The sequence below is a fragment of the Sus scrofa genome, chromosome 6 (genome assembly GCF_000003025.6).
Source record: "Sus scrofa isolate TJ Tabasco breed Duroc chromosome 6, Sscrofa11.1, whole genome shotgun sequence".
NCBI classification, from domain to species: domain Eukaryota; kingdom Metazoa; phylum Chordata; class Mammalia; order Artiodactyla; family Suidae; genus Sus; species Sus scrofa.
In genome coordinates this window covers 156,596,005-156,614,427 of record NC_010448.4, presented here as the reverse complement: position 1 = coordinate 156,614,427, position 18,423 = coordinate 156,596,005, and the positions used below count along the sequence as shown (strand labels likewise).

The 18,423-nt window shown below is 39.8% G+C and overlaps 1 long non-coding RNA gene across 3 annotated transcripts in view; it reads left to right on the top strand.

Annotated features, from left to right (window-relative positions):
- The window catches only part of LOC102158888, a 277,481-nt gene extending 262,908 nt beyond the window's left edge, over positions 1 to 14,573 (top strand). For all 3 annotated transcript variants that reach the window (XR_002345486.1, XR_002345485.1, XR_001309424.2), the window contains 2 exons: positions 3,019 to 3,170; positions 13,334 to 14,573. This is a non-coding gene — a long non-coding RNA (uncharacterized LOC102158888). The remainder of the gene's footprint in view (positions 1 to 3,018; positions 3,171 to 13,333) is intronic.

Below are 18,423 nucleotides of genomic sequence, written 5' to 3'. Positions count from 1 at the left end.
CCCTGCATTGTGTACTCTAAAAGGGTAAATTTTTACAGTATGTGAATTATCTCTCAAAAGAAAGGTACCTGAAGAAAGTTTTTTTTTAAAACACAAACGCAGATGAAAATACCGATCCTATGTTACAGAAAATGATTTGAAAGTGGTTGAAGAGAAGGCCAAATAAAATGACACGTGAAACAATGGGATGCTCTTGGTGATCTTGCTTTTTCCCGGCTTGATGTTACTGTTTTCATTGTCTGAGGGTCTCACCCAAGGCTCCATGGAGGCTCCAGCAATCTCAGGATATAGACTCAGGCTCAGACAAAGGGGAACCAAGGTAAAGTGCACTGTGTCAGGACCTCGACCTCTATCTTCCCTGTTGGGGTTCCTTCCCTTCACACCACCTACTCTCCTTGCTTTATACTAGCAGCACCCAAATTCTTGTTAGCAGCACCCAAATTCTTGTCGCTGGCTTTGCTCTCGAGATAGAATCCCAAATAAGGCGATAAAATTAGAACATTCAACATGATCTAGTCAAGAAGTGGGATTGCATGTATAAGCAGACTAGTACTAGTCTATCCTGTCCAACAATATGAAGATGATTAGATTTTCCAGCTACGGAGAAAATATCATCCAGTCTGTTCCTGAAGCATGAAAACGACCGCCTTCAATGACCCAGAGCTGGCCTTAAAAAACAGCTCTCAGACACTGAATTTACTTTGGCTGAACCAGAGAAGGGGAAGCTCTAGCCCTCAAGACTTATCACATCAGTACGCATAATGCCAGAACCATAGCCCTCTACCTGTCCAGACTTGAATCAAGCTAGTATTTCTCTTGCCATGCAGATCACGGCTTTGTCGGTAACAGGACAGGACAAGGGACTGTTGAACAGCAGCCGAGGTACAGTCCCAGCCTCACTCCAGCTCTTTCCCTTAAGACCACCCTCAACACACTTCTCAAAACTTGAGTTTCAGGCTTAAAGACCACAGGACGACGTTACCAAGTAGGATGGTCATTATGTTCCTTTAGAACAACTATTTCTTTATATTTAAATATTTTCCTACTTAATAGGATTAAGATACAGAGAATGGTATTTATGAATAATCTCCAATACACAGACATTTATAGTTTAGTATAGTTAACCTTTTTAAGCCTTAAAGTTTGATTTGTGGCTGCCCTGTTTTTTAAGCATGATGTTAAGCCCTTCCTATATCTGCTTGCTTTTGCCTGATACTCATATAGGCTCAGACACATCATTAAAATAAAAAAAAGAATCTTTATTTTCTTACTTTCCTTCCCTACATTGTATGATTTTGATGTCTTTTTTTTTTTTTTTTAACATCTTCATGTTTAGATCTGTATCCTGCCTTATTTAAGTGATTGCTTTCCAATTGTGGTTTCCTCCATCCTAATTCTTTTCTCTTCTCTCTCAGAGAAGCCCTTTCAGTATTTCTTTTAGAATGGGTTTAATATTGCTGTACTCTTTTAGCTTTTGTTTGTTGGAGAAATTCTTTATTTCTCCTTCTAATTTAAATGATATTCTTGCTGGATAGAGTATTCGAGGTTGCAATTTTTTTCCTTTCAGCACTTTAAATATATCTTGCCACTCCCTTCTGGCCTATAGTGTTTCTGTAGGGAAATCAGCTGATAGCCTTATGGGGGCTCCCTTATAATTAATGCTTTGCTTTTCTCTTGCTGCCTTTAGAATCCTCTCTTTAACTTTTGCCATTTTTCTTATGTCTTGGTATGGGCCTGTTTAGGTTCAGCTTGTTTGGGGCCCTCTGTGCTTCCTATAAGTTGTTATCTGTATCCTTTAGATTTGCAAAGTTTTCAGCCATTAATTTCTTTAAATGTATTTTCAATCCCCTTTTTCTCATACTGAGTGAAGTAAGTCAGAAAGAGAAAGAAATACCATATGATATCACTTATATATGGAATCTAACATAAGGCACAAAGGAACCTTTCCACAGAAAAGAAAATCAGGGACTTGCAGAATAGACTTGTGGTTGGGGAGGGGGAGGGAGTGGGGTGCTTGGGGAGCTTGGGGTTAATAGATACAAACTATTGCCTTGGGAGTGGATTAGCAATGAGATCCTGCTGTGTAGCACTGGGAACTATGTCTAGTCACTTATGATGGTGCATGATCATGTGAGAAAATAGAATGTGTGCATGTATGTGTAACTGGGTTGCCATGCTGTATAGTAGAAAGAAATCATATTGGGTAAATAAAAAAAAAAACCTTGAAGTACATGGTACGCAAAGATAATTTACTGTTCATACAACTAATAATTCTGCTTCACAGATTATTCCAAAATGGAAACAGTGCTAAGAAATTTCCATTCTCAAACCTTCTGTAGATGCCTTCTGCAGAAATCAGACACCTGTTTCTTCTATAGACACTCTGCAAAGCATAGAACTGGCGAATTGGCAACACACTGAAATGAGGAAGTCCATTCTGAACTGAATTCATCCCTCAAGTAGCCCAATCTTGCTTGATGCTGTGACTGTGGGCAGGAATATTTTTGCCTTTTCTAGGGCCGCTTCCACGGCATATGGAGATTCCCAGGCTAGGGGTCTAATCGGGGCTGTAGCCACCGGCCTACGCCAGAACCACAGCAACGCTGGATCCTAGCTGCGTCTACAATCTACACCACAGCTCACGGCAATGCAGGATCCTTAACCCACTGAGCAAGGCCAGGGATCGAACCCGCAACCTCATGGTTCCTAGTCGGATTCGTTAACCACTGCGCCATGACGGGAACTCCCAGGAATCATTTTTTGTTCCATCTGTCTTCTGTACAGGGTTAAGCACATCTGCGGCACAAAACCAGGAACTGATGCTTACTTGAAAGCCCCAATGGAACTCTCCCCTAGGAAAAGTTCAGTGCTAACTGGCAGATTTCTCAGCGAGGGAAGAAGGTTAAGGTGTGAAGAAAGATATGCTCACTCAGAAGAGGAAACAGGACAAATTAAAGCAGTGAGTCTGAGCTTGAGTGTAACAGATGCCTTCAATTTTGTTTCTGTTTTAACATGCAGGTGAACATCTACATATCTTACAGAAAAATTTCTAAGATCTAAAATCAGGAATGCTGTGTGGTTCAGCTATATTTCCTTTGGTGCTGAGAATAATGACCAGGAAGAGAAGGTACATAAACCTGTGAAGACATTACATGGCTTGGTCCAACAAGGTACTATCTTATCTACTCCTGTGCCTCTTAGTCTTTTGGATTAATCAGATGTCAATCAATACATCCTAGTGTTTCTTCAACATAGGGCTTTCAAATCTTCAAGAGAAACCAAACAAACATGTATGTCAATTTTAGAGGGCATGTCCTAGATGAGGCCTTCAGTGGAAGAAACAGTGTGGGGTGGACACTGGTTCAGTACACAAGATAAAAAACCTTGTTGCTCTTGGGTGTGGTGTAGACAGACTTTATCAGACCCTTCATGACCCCAGGATCTACTGCGACATTCATACCAAGGCCACGTTCATCCCAGGTTGTTCCCCATCTAAAGTTTATTCATGTCCAACACAGAACTATGCACAATATAACTCTAAAACACCCTCTCATGCACTGGACTAGTGAAAACTTTCTCTAAGATGGCACACACTCAGAGGATCTTCTTTTTCAACATTTTCCTTGTGCCTCCAAAGGGTCAGAGTAGCATCCCCTTCTGAAGGCCTTCCCATCTTCTGAGAAGGTATTTTCAAGAGATCCTGACTGATGCAGTTAACATCAGTTTGGTTTGCAGTATCCAGATGTATGGAGTAATTGCTAATATATACTATGCTCAGATTTTATGTGAAAAAAAAACTGGATTTGCCATGCTAAAATAATTGTCCATTTCTAAGGAAAATCCAGGGACAATGTACTATGTTTTATGACCAAAAGGAAACTGAGTTCCTCAGATTCTGCAGCATTTCAAGGATACATGGAGATATAGTTACAGCAATCTAGGTGATAAACTGTCCTTGCATAGTTCTAATTCAAACACCTCCTTAGATTCTTCTGTCTCTGTGACATCTGGGATACACGGCCTCATGCTAAGAGTCCAGATGCTGCCCATCATCTCCAACATCCATGGCAATGGTTTGTCTGGGATGAGCCCAAGCTTGGGCATGGTCCGCATCACACTATCCTAGGCAGGAGATGAGGCAGCTCCAGACTCAGCCTTAACAGACTGTGGCTCTTCCCAGTAATCTCAGACTCAAAGAAAGGTGATGTGAGGTGCAAAGTCTATCTGCCCACTGTTGTTCCATTTCAGTTACAAAGATGTTTCAAAATGGATTCAGCATAACTGGCTTATATGAAAGAAAACAATCATATCCCACATCAATAGATTCAAGAATTTTTAAGGATTAGCAGTGATGTAAACTTAAATCTAACAACTTTTTCATACCTAAGGAAATACCTTAATTTTTAAGTTTGGGGTGAAATCACTTTCAGCATGTGCTAATCCCCAGGATGAGCTGACAAGTGTGTCTACTTAGAACTACCAATAAACCATTAATCCTGGACGCGGGTACAGATCTCACCAAGAGAGAACAAGGAGGCTAATTCAGTACTTCTTTCTGTCCAGAGAGTGGCAATCTCTCTAACAGAGATAAAAAAACAGCCCATAATTTTGGGTCTAAGCATTTGGCCATCATAACAAGGTGCTGAGGACAGTTAAAGCCCGGATTAGCTGAGGAGGCAGGTACATGAATAAGGGTGGAGGTAGCCAGGATCTCTCTCAACAGATCAGAAGTTTCTTAAATAGAAAGATGAAAATATTTACTAAACAAAATGATTATGAAAGCTTTGGTCAGAAAGTGACCAATGTCAAACTGCTGAAAATTTAGCTTTGTTTTATATTGAAAACTTACCACCCATAGTGGCAAGGATGAATTATAGGGGAAAGGACTGATGGATAACTCTTTTCTGCACCCTGCCCCCCATTTTCTGGGACTCTCTGGGAGTTGTTTGACTTCCTTCTTAGCAAGATGCCAGCAGATCTGGCTCATATCTTGTTTTCTCCACAAAGTCATGTGTTATTCCCACACCTCCTTTTCCTTTTGGATCAAAATTCCTTCAGTGAATTTAACCCTGAGCAACCTTTTAAAAAGATCCTTCATGCTGGCCTGCTGGACTCTCCTTTATCATGTTCCACTTATAGCCTCTAATGGACTAGGGAATTTATCTTTACTGTATGTTAAACTTCCTGATAGTGCTGATTTCTTTTGAGTTTACTGTCACCAGGACTCAGTGGTATCTGATACACAAGCATATATTGATTGACTGAATCATCTTACATAAGAAGACCTGAAAATGAGGTCTAAGTAGTCTTTACCACTAACTTCAAAGATGCAATATTTGATTTTCTATTTTGGCCAAAGGTCAAAGTTTAGAGTCATCCATTTTGGTCTTCTCCATTGTAACAGTTCTTACCCCATAAGCTAAGAAAATAGTACCATTTTAAGGGTGCTAAAGATAAAGCATTTTCATATTAATTATGTATGGAAATGACCATTGGGGTAGGCTGTGGACAGTGAGGCTGGGCCAGGATGCCATTACTTATCTGGCTCACATGAAACTTTTTTTAGCAGGAGTACAATGACTATACTGTGAATCTCCAGGTATTAATATTGTGTTGAGACCTGTGTCGCAGTCATCAAATGCATGGGGAAAGAAGAACTAGCATTAGTAACCCAGTTACACAGATGTAGGCTCTTTGGGGAAGAAGTGGGAGATCGTAACCATGTACACTTGCCATGGTGTTACAGGATCTTTCATCCAGGGCATGATCATGTTCTCCCATTCCTGATTTCTAGGTCTGAAAAGAGGCTCACGTCTGGAAGCCTGGCGGTAGATCATGACAATTATGACTGCCCTGAACCTCATCTATATTTGATTTCTTCTGGTTGTATATGTTGAGCGATGTTGTTGGTAGTCCATGCAGCCATCTGTCTTGTTCTATTTGCCATTTTCTTAGCTCTCCTTGGTCAGCCTTATCTTGCCATTCATTGTTGTACAACTTTCCCAGAGATGGTTAAGTACTGCTGCTTCATTTATATTATTCTTCGGTTACAATTTAAAATTTGTGATTTGCCATTTTTAAATTTTTTATGGTTATCATCCTCACTGCTTTTCAGGAGTCTAGATTTATACTGTAACTTCTTACTATCAGCCCAGTCCTACAGAGAACAGCCACCACTGAGTTTCTCTATGATTCTAGTTCCCTCCCCACAGCATATTTCTTTTTGCTTTAGACTATCCAGAAGTTAGTTATCTAATAGATTTCATATTCATATATTCCAGCATCCCCGCTTCTCTGTTTTTGATCTATTTTTTTTTCACCTCAAAACCTAGGGCCTTAACTGATGCTAGGAAGATTATCCATTGATCTTAACCATGCATTTGCCTCAACATCTATAGACTCCCTCCTCCTGGGACTTAAGACAGCAAGACCAAGAGGTGGTCAGTTCATAAGATACAACAAGATATCTTGATTAGAGCCTTTCGAGCCAGTCTGGTCCTTTAAGTGAGTAGACTGAAGTGAAGATAAACATGTAAAATCAAGGTATTTTATATGAGATGAAACTGAACTGTGGCTCTCAGACACATGGTCTGCACATCCTATTACAGAAGTCAAGAACAGATTTGATTGTCTGGTTTTACAATGCCTATTTTGAGTATAGAAGCATGTTCTCCGATGTTGGATGGCAAAAAAAGAAAATGGTCAAGTGCAAGAGGCCAGGTTCCATCTCCATAGATCAGAATGCTCCCAAGTGTCACCACAGAAAAGAGAAAACATGCTTAATTCAAAAAATGTATTTCCTAGTTTCTTGCTGCTTAATAAAAAAGTTAAGTGGAAAGGCATTTGCTAGCCAGCCTTACAGGTCAAAATCTGAAAGATTTTATTAATAAATGGCCAGCAGAACTATTGAGTAGCTTATTTCCTCTGGACACCAACCTCAGGGTAGCTGGAATTTCAAATGGATGGAAAACAGACATTCAGGCAGACAACTAGAAAACCTGAGTGAGAAAGTGACTAATTCCAAACTCTTAAGGTATCGGCTGTTTACATATTGCATAGAAGATTGAACACTCATGGTGGCCAATTCTCAATAACAAAAGCTGATGGATAACCATTCAAACCTCTCATCTTCTAGGAATCTCTGGCAAGATGTTCTGTTTTTTGATCAAGAAGATACCAGCAGATCTGGCTCATGCCTGCCCGTCCCTAATAGTTACCTGCTTATTCCCTCTTAGTTTTGGGCCAGTTCCTTCAGTGAATTCAACCCTAACTCTTTTAAATTTATATTATTGCACCCAACTCCCTTTTTATCCTACTCCATTTATAGCGTGAATACTCTGTGATGAGGGAAGCTTACTTATGTCAGTCACATTATGCTTAGTGGCAGGGATCATTTTTCATTCACTGAATATCTTACAAAAATTCCTAGGACTTATAACGATGTGTGAAACATGTTAGGCACCCATTGATTGAATCTTTATTGAATACAATACCTGAAAATTAGGTCTAATTTATTGTTGGCAATTCCTTCTAGAATGCAGTATTTGAGTTTCTATCTTGGCCATTCAAGTGTAAGTTTGAGAATCTTTCATTTGTTCATTTCCGTGATGATAGCTCTTAATCATAGGCTAAGGACACTGTTAGTTTTCAACCAAACCAAGCATTTTTATTCTAATTATGCATTCTGGTACCATGTCTACATTCTAGTTTCTCCACTTGTGTTTTGATCCCTTTTATTCACCTCATTGACTCGACTTTTAGCTGATACTAGAAGATATTTTTCTGTTGATAGCTGTCATCAGGAATATCTCATGCCTGTAAATTTCCTTACTCTGGGATTGTGATGATACCAGACCAAAAAGTGGTCTGGACTCATGGTGTGTGAACCAATCTCAGGAACTCTTTCAGCCTCTATGTCCAGATGATCACAATCAGTCCACTGGGTTGTGTATTGGAAAGGCTTTCCTCTCTAGGAGTGTTCTAGAGAGGCAACGATGTAATGTTAACCATATTCTCTTTGAACAAGCATCATAAATTCCTAGAGTGGGAAGCCAGATACCATACTATGGTCAGTTTTGGAGGATGATCAGCAGTGGTTAAGTAAAATTACAGTTAAGTAAAATTAGGGAATCTATAATAAAGATTCTTCTAGTCTCTTTCATAGGGCCTACTTGGCTACCCCATGATTTGACTTCTTTTGAGTAAACATTTTCATTTCTGAAGACATTCTCCCTGTATTATAAGATTAGGCTCTCAATAAATGTTCTTGATTACCCAACAACTAATTAAGAACAGTCTCATAAGGCTCCTCTGTGTTAAGTTTTCCTATGCCTTCAGCTCTGGAAAACCATAACTCTAGTGATAAGATCATAAAGAGGGGGTCCTGTGAGGTAGAAGTTATAACCTCTAGTTTCCACACCTCTAGATTTCTTGGCGCATGAACACCAAGGACATTCTCCAAATGGAGATACTCACAGCCAATGATTAAGCATGTCTGGTTACTACATGTGAGCCTTTGAAATGACTGTCTACACTTATAACATGGTCACATCTCCTAAGGACTGCTCCCCAAGGACAACATGGCTAGAATACTAATGAAGACCTTTCTTGTTTGACAGGGCAAATTTTGACTAATCAAGTACACTTAGAGCATTTCCAAACCTTCTCTAAACTGTGTGGCTATCTTGGATGTTTCTATGTCATCTTTTCTTTATTCATTGGCGTCTCAGCTACATCAGCTACATCCCAAGATTCTTCCATTTTATCTCCTGTCAGGCAAATATTTCTCTCAAGATCTTCGTACCTATAATCCCATCTTGGCATCTGCTACTTACAGAAACTGATATGGATAAAGTTTCACAAAATACCACTATCTCTTGCACTATTTTTGGTCTTAGTGGAGATATGTTTTACCATATCTAGTTCTTAGATGGTTTAAAAACAATATCAAATTTCTCAGCTGCAGTAGCTGTATACACCTTCCCACTACTGTTTTAAGCTAATTTGGTCCTTTCATATGGTAAAGGAAAGTGCAGATAAACATGTAAAATGAAGATACATTTTTACAATAGGAGACTGACTCTGGATTATACATGCCCAGTCACAGTGGCTGGCACAACCTATTATGGACATCAAGAATGTATTCAATTGTTCAGAAACACAGTCCCTACTTTCAGTACAGAAGTGACTTCTATCTGTGTGTAAGATAATACGACAATGATACTTGGGTCAGTGTGAACCCCTAGATGCAACTTGTGGTCTATCTGCAAAGAAACCAAAAGGTATTCCCTACCTTAATTAAGGTCTTACATATCAATATTCCTCTAGGATCCACACCCTTGGGGATCCCAAGGTACAGCACTACTGGGAAGAGTGAAGGAGAGAGCAGTCAAATGGGACTTTTGAATTACATCACTTGCCAGGTAGCTGACAATGAGATTCTCATCACTGATGTGGTTGAAGAACAAGGTCCCTTGCACAAGATGGTGATCTTATTCTTAATAGTGTCACTGGTAAATTGGGAGGGTTGAGTAGGTCAGGAGAAAAGGGTATATTAACTAATACTACCTATCATCCAAGCAATCGTGTATGAAATCCTATTTAGATCTCCCAGTCACTGTCTGACTGCTCCTTTAAGGTTTCTCTATCTGCAGCACACTACTGCTCTGTTCCCATTAAGTTTCAGTGACTTCCCCTGGGACTCTGCACTTCTAATACATCTAGGATGTACTAAAGCCTGACCAAAAAATACTTCAGCCCTCTGACAGCATGGATATGAGTGGAGCTAGTACAGGTTCTTTCACTTCAGATTACAACTTTCTAATAATACTGAGGACCAAACAGTGGGTGATAGAACTCGAGTCCAAGACCAAGCTAGCCTTAGTACAGGCCTTTTATTTAAGGCCACCTTTATTACTTATTTTTCTCTGAAATCCCAGGCTCTAACTTTCTTAAAAAAAGTGATTAGGTCACCAAATAGAATGATCCATTTGTCCCTTTTAGTAGCATAGAGTGTGGTCAACATTTTAAAGCTTAAAGTGCATAGTATAACATAGATTTTAAAGTTATTATTTTGAAGTACTACAAATTATACTTTCCAAATAAAATATTCCAAATCAATCAAGGTTGAAAATTATCTTGGGATGGAACCAGGGATGGAAAAATCCATCCAGGGCTATTTCTCATGTCAGTATCACCATGATTTACAATGGTTTGCTGATACATAGTAAGTATCCACTGATTGAATCCTCATCTTGTACAATAAGATCTGGCAGTTGGTAAAAATAGTACATTTAAAGAAAATGTCTAGTCACTTTTGGAGTATAATGTGAGAAAAAAATGTATACTTGTATGTAACTGGGTCACCATGCTGTACAGTAGAAAATTGACAGAACACTAAACTAGCTATAATAAAAAAATAAAAGTCTTTATATAAAAAGTTTTTAAAAAGTGTGTTGGTACAAATGGCAGTATTTCATTCTTTTTTATGGCTGAGTAGTATTCCATTGTGTATATATACCACGTTGTCCTAATCCAATCATCTATCAGTGGACATTTGGGTTGATTCCATGTCTTTGCTGTTGTGAATAGAGCTGCAATGAACATGAGTGCATGCATCTTTTTCAAGGAAAGTTTTGTCCAGATATATGCCCAAGAGTGGGATTTCTGGGTCATATGGAAGTTCTATGTATAGTTTTCTATGATACCTCCATACCATTTTCCATAGTGGTTGTACCAGCTTATATTCATTCCCACCAACAGTGCAGGAGGGTTCCCTTTTCTCCACACCCCCTCCAGCATTTGTTATGTGTGGACTTATTAATGATGGCCACTCTGACTGGTGTGAGGTGGTATCTCATGATAGATTTGATTTGCATTTCTCTAATAATCAGTGATGTTGAGCATTTTTTCATGTGCTTGTTGGCCATCTGTGTATCTTCCTTGGAGATGGAACTAGAGACTCATCCTGAGTGAAGTAAGTCAGAAAGAGAAAGACAAATACCATATGATATCATTTATATCTGGAATCTAATATATGGCACAAAGGAATCTTTCCACAGAAAAGAAAATCAAGGACTTGCAGAATATACTTGTGGTTTCCAAGGGGGAGGGGGAGGGAGTGGGAGGGACTGGGAGCTTGGGGTAAATAGATGCAGAATGTTGCCTTCAGGATGGATTAGCAATGGGATCCTGCTGTGTAGCACTGGGAACTCTGTCTAGTCACTTATGATGGAACATGTAATGTGAGAAAAAAGAATGTATACATGTATGTGTAACTGGGTCACCATGCTGTACAGTAGGAAAAAACATAAATGACAAGAGTGTGTTGGGAAATAAAAATAAATTTAAATAAATTATGGTATATTCCAAAAAATAAATAAATAAAAGCTGACAGTGAGTTGAAAATCCTTAAAGAATATAGAGCTTGATCCAGAATCATTTTGGCTCTTCCCTTCCAAATTATGAAAAATATCAGGGGAATTGGGACAAATCTGTGGTCCCTGTTTTCACTTGTTATTGTAAACTAGTAAGTTTACTCTTCAAAGATCAGAATCAGGGTGCAACCCCAATCTTGAATTTCTTTTATAAAACCTCAAAACTTTTTATTTAAAGGCATATTTTTTCACTTTGGCAATGACTGGCAAAGGGCGTATATCCAAGAGTTACCAGTTTTTAATGAACTAATTGATATTCTAGGTAAGAGAAATGTTAGGTCAAATATATAATTGAGGAAAATTAGAAGATGGCACTTGGGGGAAGTGTGTGGAATGCTCAGAATTTGTACAGAAAATATCACATACAGAAGTCACATTCAACTCTGCTGCTTACAAAATATGAATAGACCAGCTGTTAATATTTCAACATAAGACATAGCCAGTGTTTAGTCTCAAGGAGGCTGAAATCTCAATGTATCCTTCAAATAGCCATACCTTAGAGTATCTTAATTATCTGTAGCTACATGTCTTCATTTTGTGTTATCCTTACATTACTTTTTAAATGTGAGTTTATATGTATATTAAGACTCCCTGATCCCTTGTACCAGAATCAGGGGTTTGACACTATTTCAAGCACCCTTAATATCCATGCTTTAGACTGGAATACATTTCTTGCCTCTTGCAGCTGAAGTTACTTGTTTTCACATAGCAAGCAGTACCCAGGGAACCTCTAACAAGGCCCTTTAGCACCACTTAGCTCATGGTGTGTGTCTCAGTGACCATCCTTTATCACTGCACACACTAAACCATTTGTGCTACATAGTCACAGTACTACAAGGCTCATTGTTGCCAACTGTGTGGCAGCCTGGTGGTGTTACTGAAGCCCAGCTATTGTAATGCCTTAACTGTGATATTCTCTGAGTGCTATCACTCTGGTGATGGATGTAGGTATTTTCCGTCTGTGCCATTGGCAGGAGAGCAAGGGTAATCTTCCTCTCAACAGCCCCATCTTTCCTGTGGATGAGACACTGGCTGTGATAGACAAAGAGGAACTTTCTAGATCCCCTCCCTTTGAGGACTTCATTCCCATTTGCGGAGAAGGAACTCAGTAGGCGGCCTTTAGCCATCAGCTCCTCCAGGGTTCAGTTCAGCTGGAGGGAGCTGTGCCATCTGAGCTGTGTCAAGTCAGGAAGGAGAGAATCCCATGTTGGTGACAAAGACAAGAAGTTTATGTAAAAGCTTAGCTTCTTAGCCCAATGAGGAACCAATCTCAACAGGCAATTCTCAATTCAGAGAGCTCTCTACTTGCTACATTGTTGGGTACTTTGGGTCTAAACTGTATGTTCAGTTTTAAAGGTCTTATTTTCTATTTTTGTGCCAAGAAATCCTATATAGCTACCTTGGTCATTTTCACATAGTCAGTAGCTCTTGGCAAGTCAGTGATATTGCCATGCAATGTTCTCCATTCTAGCTTATGTGGCAGCCACAGGGCTATGCTCCTCAAATCTCCCCTCCAGAAAGAACTGACCTCCAGCTGCACCTCCTCCAGGATCCAATAGTGTTTGAGCTGAAGCCACTCTTTTCCCAAAAGGCCTACCCAGCAACTGGGCACTGTGGGTGAGGTAGAGCCTGGCCACTTCCATTCAAAGAAGATTCTCCTACAAGCAGTCTTGGGCTGGAGAAGGGTTGGCTGGCTGAAGCTTTCCCAGCTGCACTGCAGTTCTGAATTCCTCTCTATTCAATTCTCCCTCCCTACTTCTTTTCACACATGTTAGACCTACAAAACAGTGTAAATGTTCACTCTACCTAATTCTATTCTTCTCTCCTTTTCTTAGATGTTAATCCCAATAAAAATTTTGAATGTCTAATTCCTTCCTGGGTCTGACATATCTTCATAGGTTATTCAGATTTGGTGAAAGAAGTCTCCAGTTGCTTCCAATGATCCTACAAAAGTCTTGGACTGAGGACACTTGCACTGAACCACTGGATCCCTCCATCAGGACCTGAAAGATTTTAAATCAACCCAAATCTTCTTGGTTGAGAGAAAATAAAACCCACTGACTTATATGACAACACCAGATGTAAGCCTGATTTAAGGAACAGGCAATATCAAGTTTGGCCCAAAGGTATCTTTAACAGGGAACAAGATAAAGTAGCCTCTCTGAGAAATACCAAAGTCAAGTGAATTCTCTTAGAGTGCTATTTTCCAAATCTGTGCAGAGCTAGTCTAAGCCTCTGACAGGTTTCAGTTATGTACAAGTCAGAAGTATTTTTACTAATAGTATTCCAGACTATTAGAGACACTGTTGAGATCAAGATATCATGGAACTACAACATGAGATCTTCTTGGCAATATTTAAGCCAAGAAAGCTCAATTCTTGTCAATAGTCCATACAGTCCTAAAATAAGACATGATCATCTACTCTTAAGTCAGAGGAACTAGGTCATTAGTAGACATTGGTATCCTGGACTGAGGGAGAAAGGGGAAAAGAGACCTTAGCATTCAAACAAATGTTACAAACTAAGGAGTATTTCCTAATATAACCACAGAAACCAACATTTTTAGTGTTAGCTAGTACCTTAGAACCCAAGGAGTGGTTTATATATAACCAATATCACCTTTTTATTTATTAAAAGGAACTGGTACAAGAGACCTTCATGGCTAGTTGGACTTTTGTTCCTCTACTGCTGTACCTAAAGACAGCTACCAACTTGGATTCCAGTGATTCAAGATTCTCACCTCAACCCTATTAGGACATGTGACTCAAATGCATGGCTAGTATGAGCTATAAAGGAGTATATACTGACTCAGGTTAATGGTGCATACTGATGTAATCCCCGGCTCAACACAGTCTAGTATGTTTACTGTGAAGTGCATGGTGATGATACACTTAATTTTATTGTGTCGACAGCATTAAATGTTGGTCTTGGCAAACATGTAAAGACAACATGAAAAGTAGAGCCACTGATGAGAGATAATGCCAAGGTGGATTTCTTTGTGCTGGATGAAGAAGATAGTGAACAAAAGGTAAAACATCCTCAAAGTATCAAAGAAAGGAAGCCAAGTCTTCCCTTTTGCTGAATATGAACCTTTAGGATAAGAAATAAAGTTTGGAGAAACTCATAAAAAACATTCAAGAAATGGCTTGTGAGATTATTTCCAATTAGTCACAGTAGGAATTGGTAAACTTCAGATACAGTATATGGCAGCTAAAGTTGAAAAGATGAGTTGCAAGAATGAGTAAGATTTTCAGAGTTATTTGCAGTCCATTCATACAGCTACCTTCAGGGGGGTCTAAACTAATTCTTGACAATTGGACTTAAGATGGCAAGACTACGTGTGACACTGTGTGTCTGTAGACATGGAAACAAACTACATGTCTATGCTGGATATATTTTTTTTGTCGTTCTGTATCCTGCTTTCTGTTCCCTGTTAGGACAGAATATAACCTCTAACTTTTTCCATGCAAGTCTGCCAGGCTATTTGGGTTGGCGGGGAAGGGTGCGCATCTTAGCAAGACATCAACAGGGAGGAGGGAAATATCAGGGCAATCATCCTTTTGGTGGTGCCCACTGGTGAACAAAGTTTCACCCCCATCAACAAAACTTCCATTCCTCACAAGGCAGCCACCTTCTACATCCAGAATCTAGTATACACACCATCTCTTGACTTTGGGAATCAAGTTCTCTCAAACCTGGTTATCACAAATGCCTGAACTCTTCAGATAGCTTATTTTTTGCAGTATTTGACTAGACTTAGTATCAAGAAAACTGTACAATATAAGTACCAGAGCTTCACGCAACTCAGATCCACATACAAGGATCCAGAGCATATTCTATGTTCTGGCAGTTGTAAAGGTAACACGTCCAAATATCTCTCATTGGGAAATGGTCATGGAGAGTTTTATAACAAGGGAACACACATTTGCCACCCGTAAAATCCCAAGAGGGATCATCCTCATTGATCTCCAAGACTTAAGAGCATAGAAAACAGCACAGAGGCCAAGAGCAGAGTTCTCAAAATGATGGCTAAAGAATGAGTCTTCAAGGGGATCCCAATAGCAGCTCTTCCTGGAAGACAGAGGGTCTTATTTATGGTTCAGCTTCATCCTCTACCAGGTCTGCAGCTCTCTGTTTAGAGATACAACATCAGAGCCAGTCATCAGGCAATTCAAATCTTTTACTACTGGCTCAGGCATACAACGAGATGGGAGTTTTGCAGAAGAGGGGGGTACCACCAGGCAGATAACTCTGAAGACATCTTGGGTGGACAGAAAGAGCCTGGACCTGGGATGGACTATATCACATCTCCCACTGGCAGGAATTTTGAAAAAAGCTAGAGGCAGACTGAGTTCTAACAACCTGCCCTGGTTGGGAAGGTAAGAAAGGAAGACCAGAGGGGCAGGGTGAGTTGCCCTGGGGTTAAGCTTAGCTACAATGTAATTTTGCTGTGAATGAATTATTGCTTCTAATTCTTTCTGCACAATCACTCATCTTCACAGTGGAATAGTTTCTACGGTTATGAAGCAGCAGAATTTTAAGAGATCAAAGTGAGACAAGAGACAAGTTATGAGTTCAGGATACTGGTAAAACTGACTCATCTAGAAAAGACTCAAGACAAAGAAGCCATAAAGAAGAGAATGTAGGGGACTTTCCGCGTTTGGGACCAGGCCTCAGCTTGGCTGCCATCATACATCTAAGTAGGGGTGGTAATGGTGGTGGGAGAAAGAGCCAATTGTCAGGATGAGCTGATATACTCTTCAGTTTCCTAGGATCCAGGGGTCCTTGAATGCAAGCACAGCCTCTTCTACTTATGGCCCACATGGCTCTCTTCTGCCTGTTAGCAGAGAAAGCCAAATCGTCACTTCCTAATTTGTTGGGCAGTGTTAGTGATAGAAGTTGTCCCTTAGTTGAGTGGTCCAAGTTCACCCTCTCAAGACTCTCCACAACCTCGAGGTTGTCCTCATAATTTCAATTACATCACCACCACCCAGACCCAAGGATAGCACATGCTTTTATTCCAGGCTCAGGACTATGTAATTGCACAGGAGCAGTCTGTTCAAGCAATTATAAAGTATCCCTTCTTTCCCCAAACATGGGCTTCTTATGCCAGGCTTTCAGCTACCTATCACATCAATACTTCCCAAAACTGTCATCCCAACACCCACCAGGGAAGCTTGTTACAGGTCCAAATTTCAGGTTGCCATGACTTATAGGGAAAAGGTGTGTCTAACACTTTGCAAGTAACACCCTGGAGAGTTAGTTATCCCTGGAAATAAGACCAGGGATTATTCCAGTCTCTGGTAGTGGTAGGTTTTGGTGTGTTTTTACCACTGATACACAGTCTAGCTTTGAGATTCTTTTAGGTAGCTACTGACCTTGCAACTGATTTCTGTCTGTGCTCAGTGATATTTTTCTTTCAGCTGAAAAACAGGAAGAGCAAAGCTTTTCATTTAAGATTCTCAGTATGGGAATTCTCAAGTTCCGTCTTAGGAAGGCTTAGATTAAGAGACTTGGTCAATCACTGATTCTATGATCAAAGTGATTGAATGCTAGACCTATGCTTTTCAGGCTGAAGCTCCAATATTCCTTCTGAAAGGGGTTGGGAAAGAGAAATAATTATTCAGTAGGACTCTGAAGAACTTGCACCAGTGAGGAGAGGAGGTAGTAAACCAGGGGATACAGATATCCCAGCGAGACTGAGGTAGGAGCCACACAAGGTTTTTCCTGCCATAGATGCAGGCTTTGTCTGTATCTCTGGTTTCAATAATATCTAGGGCTTTAATCAGTACCCATCTTGGATGAGCTTTGACCTATGGTTACAATTGCTTTTTTTCCCCATTTACTTTTTCCTCCTATTTTTCCCAAGAAAAGTCCCAAACTTTCTAGTGAAGAGATAAGAATCTCAAATCTGGTTGTACTAATTGGGTAGGAATGAACTTGAGAAACACTGCCTCAGGGTGCCCACAGAAGTCTGTGTATCCAATGGACACAGTTAAGAAGGTATGTTGGCTCAAAGGACACTCAAGAATCTCATTTAGCATCTGCGTGAGAATCTTCTTTAAGATTGAATCCCAGTCCTATGAATGTACAAAATATATGTAACTGCAGCATTTTGTCCTATATGTGGGACAAATATGGAGTTTTGAATGGGACAAAGATGTTTATGTGCACCCACTAGCCCAAACATAGGATCCACTAACTGAGTACATTAACTTCACACCATGGACATAGACGATACTAATATTTTAGTAGTAAGAACTATAGTTTATACCATGTGACACATCATTAGATGCCTTGATATTAAGGGTTAAAAGTACTGACTGTTCTTGCAAGGCAGCAAATTACATATGATCGGAAGCCTGCAAAAGGAACCATCAAGACAATGACTACAAAGAAATGATTTCACTCACATGGCAACTACTATGTAAGCTCTCTAAGGAATACCATTCAGTCTAGCATGATGAATATAATTGATTAGTTTGCCAAGACTACCAATATGCCTCAGCCTGGATTGTTAATGCCATTCTTATTCCAGAAGAATGAGCATAGGCTGCTGAGCATGTCTGCCCTCAAATGGAATTATCCAACTACGGAAAAACTAGCACTTCGGAACGTTCAATGAGAACAATGGTCACTTCCATTTATTCAAGGAATAATTATGTATGGCACTTACCAGCCTCTGAAAGGGTCTGACAAAAACCTTGCTTAAACATTCTTGTATTACTAACCGTTCAAACCTAATTTTATAGGATTAACATGTGCATTTTTCTTCATGTATGGTTTGGGGTATTCTCTCTGATTCTAACCAATTCCAACATCAACTGGGTATTCAACAATTCAGCCAACACTTAACTTGTATCTGACAATAACTCCCAGTAAAGGGACCCAGTCCCACAAGACTGCTCCCACTTCAGGCACCAATCAGGTTTTGAGGTAAAACCTGTATTTCTGTCCAGATTGGCTTTAAATTTGGTGTCCCCAATCT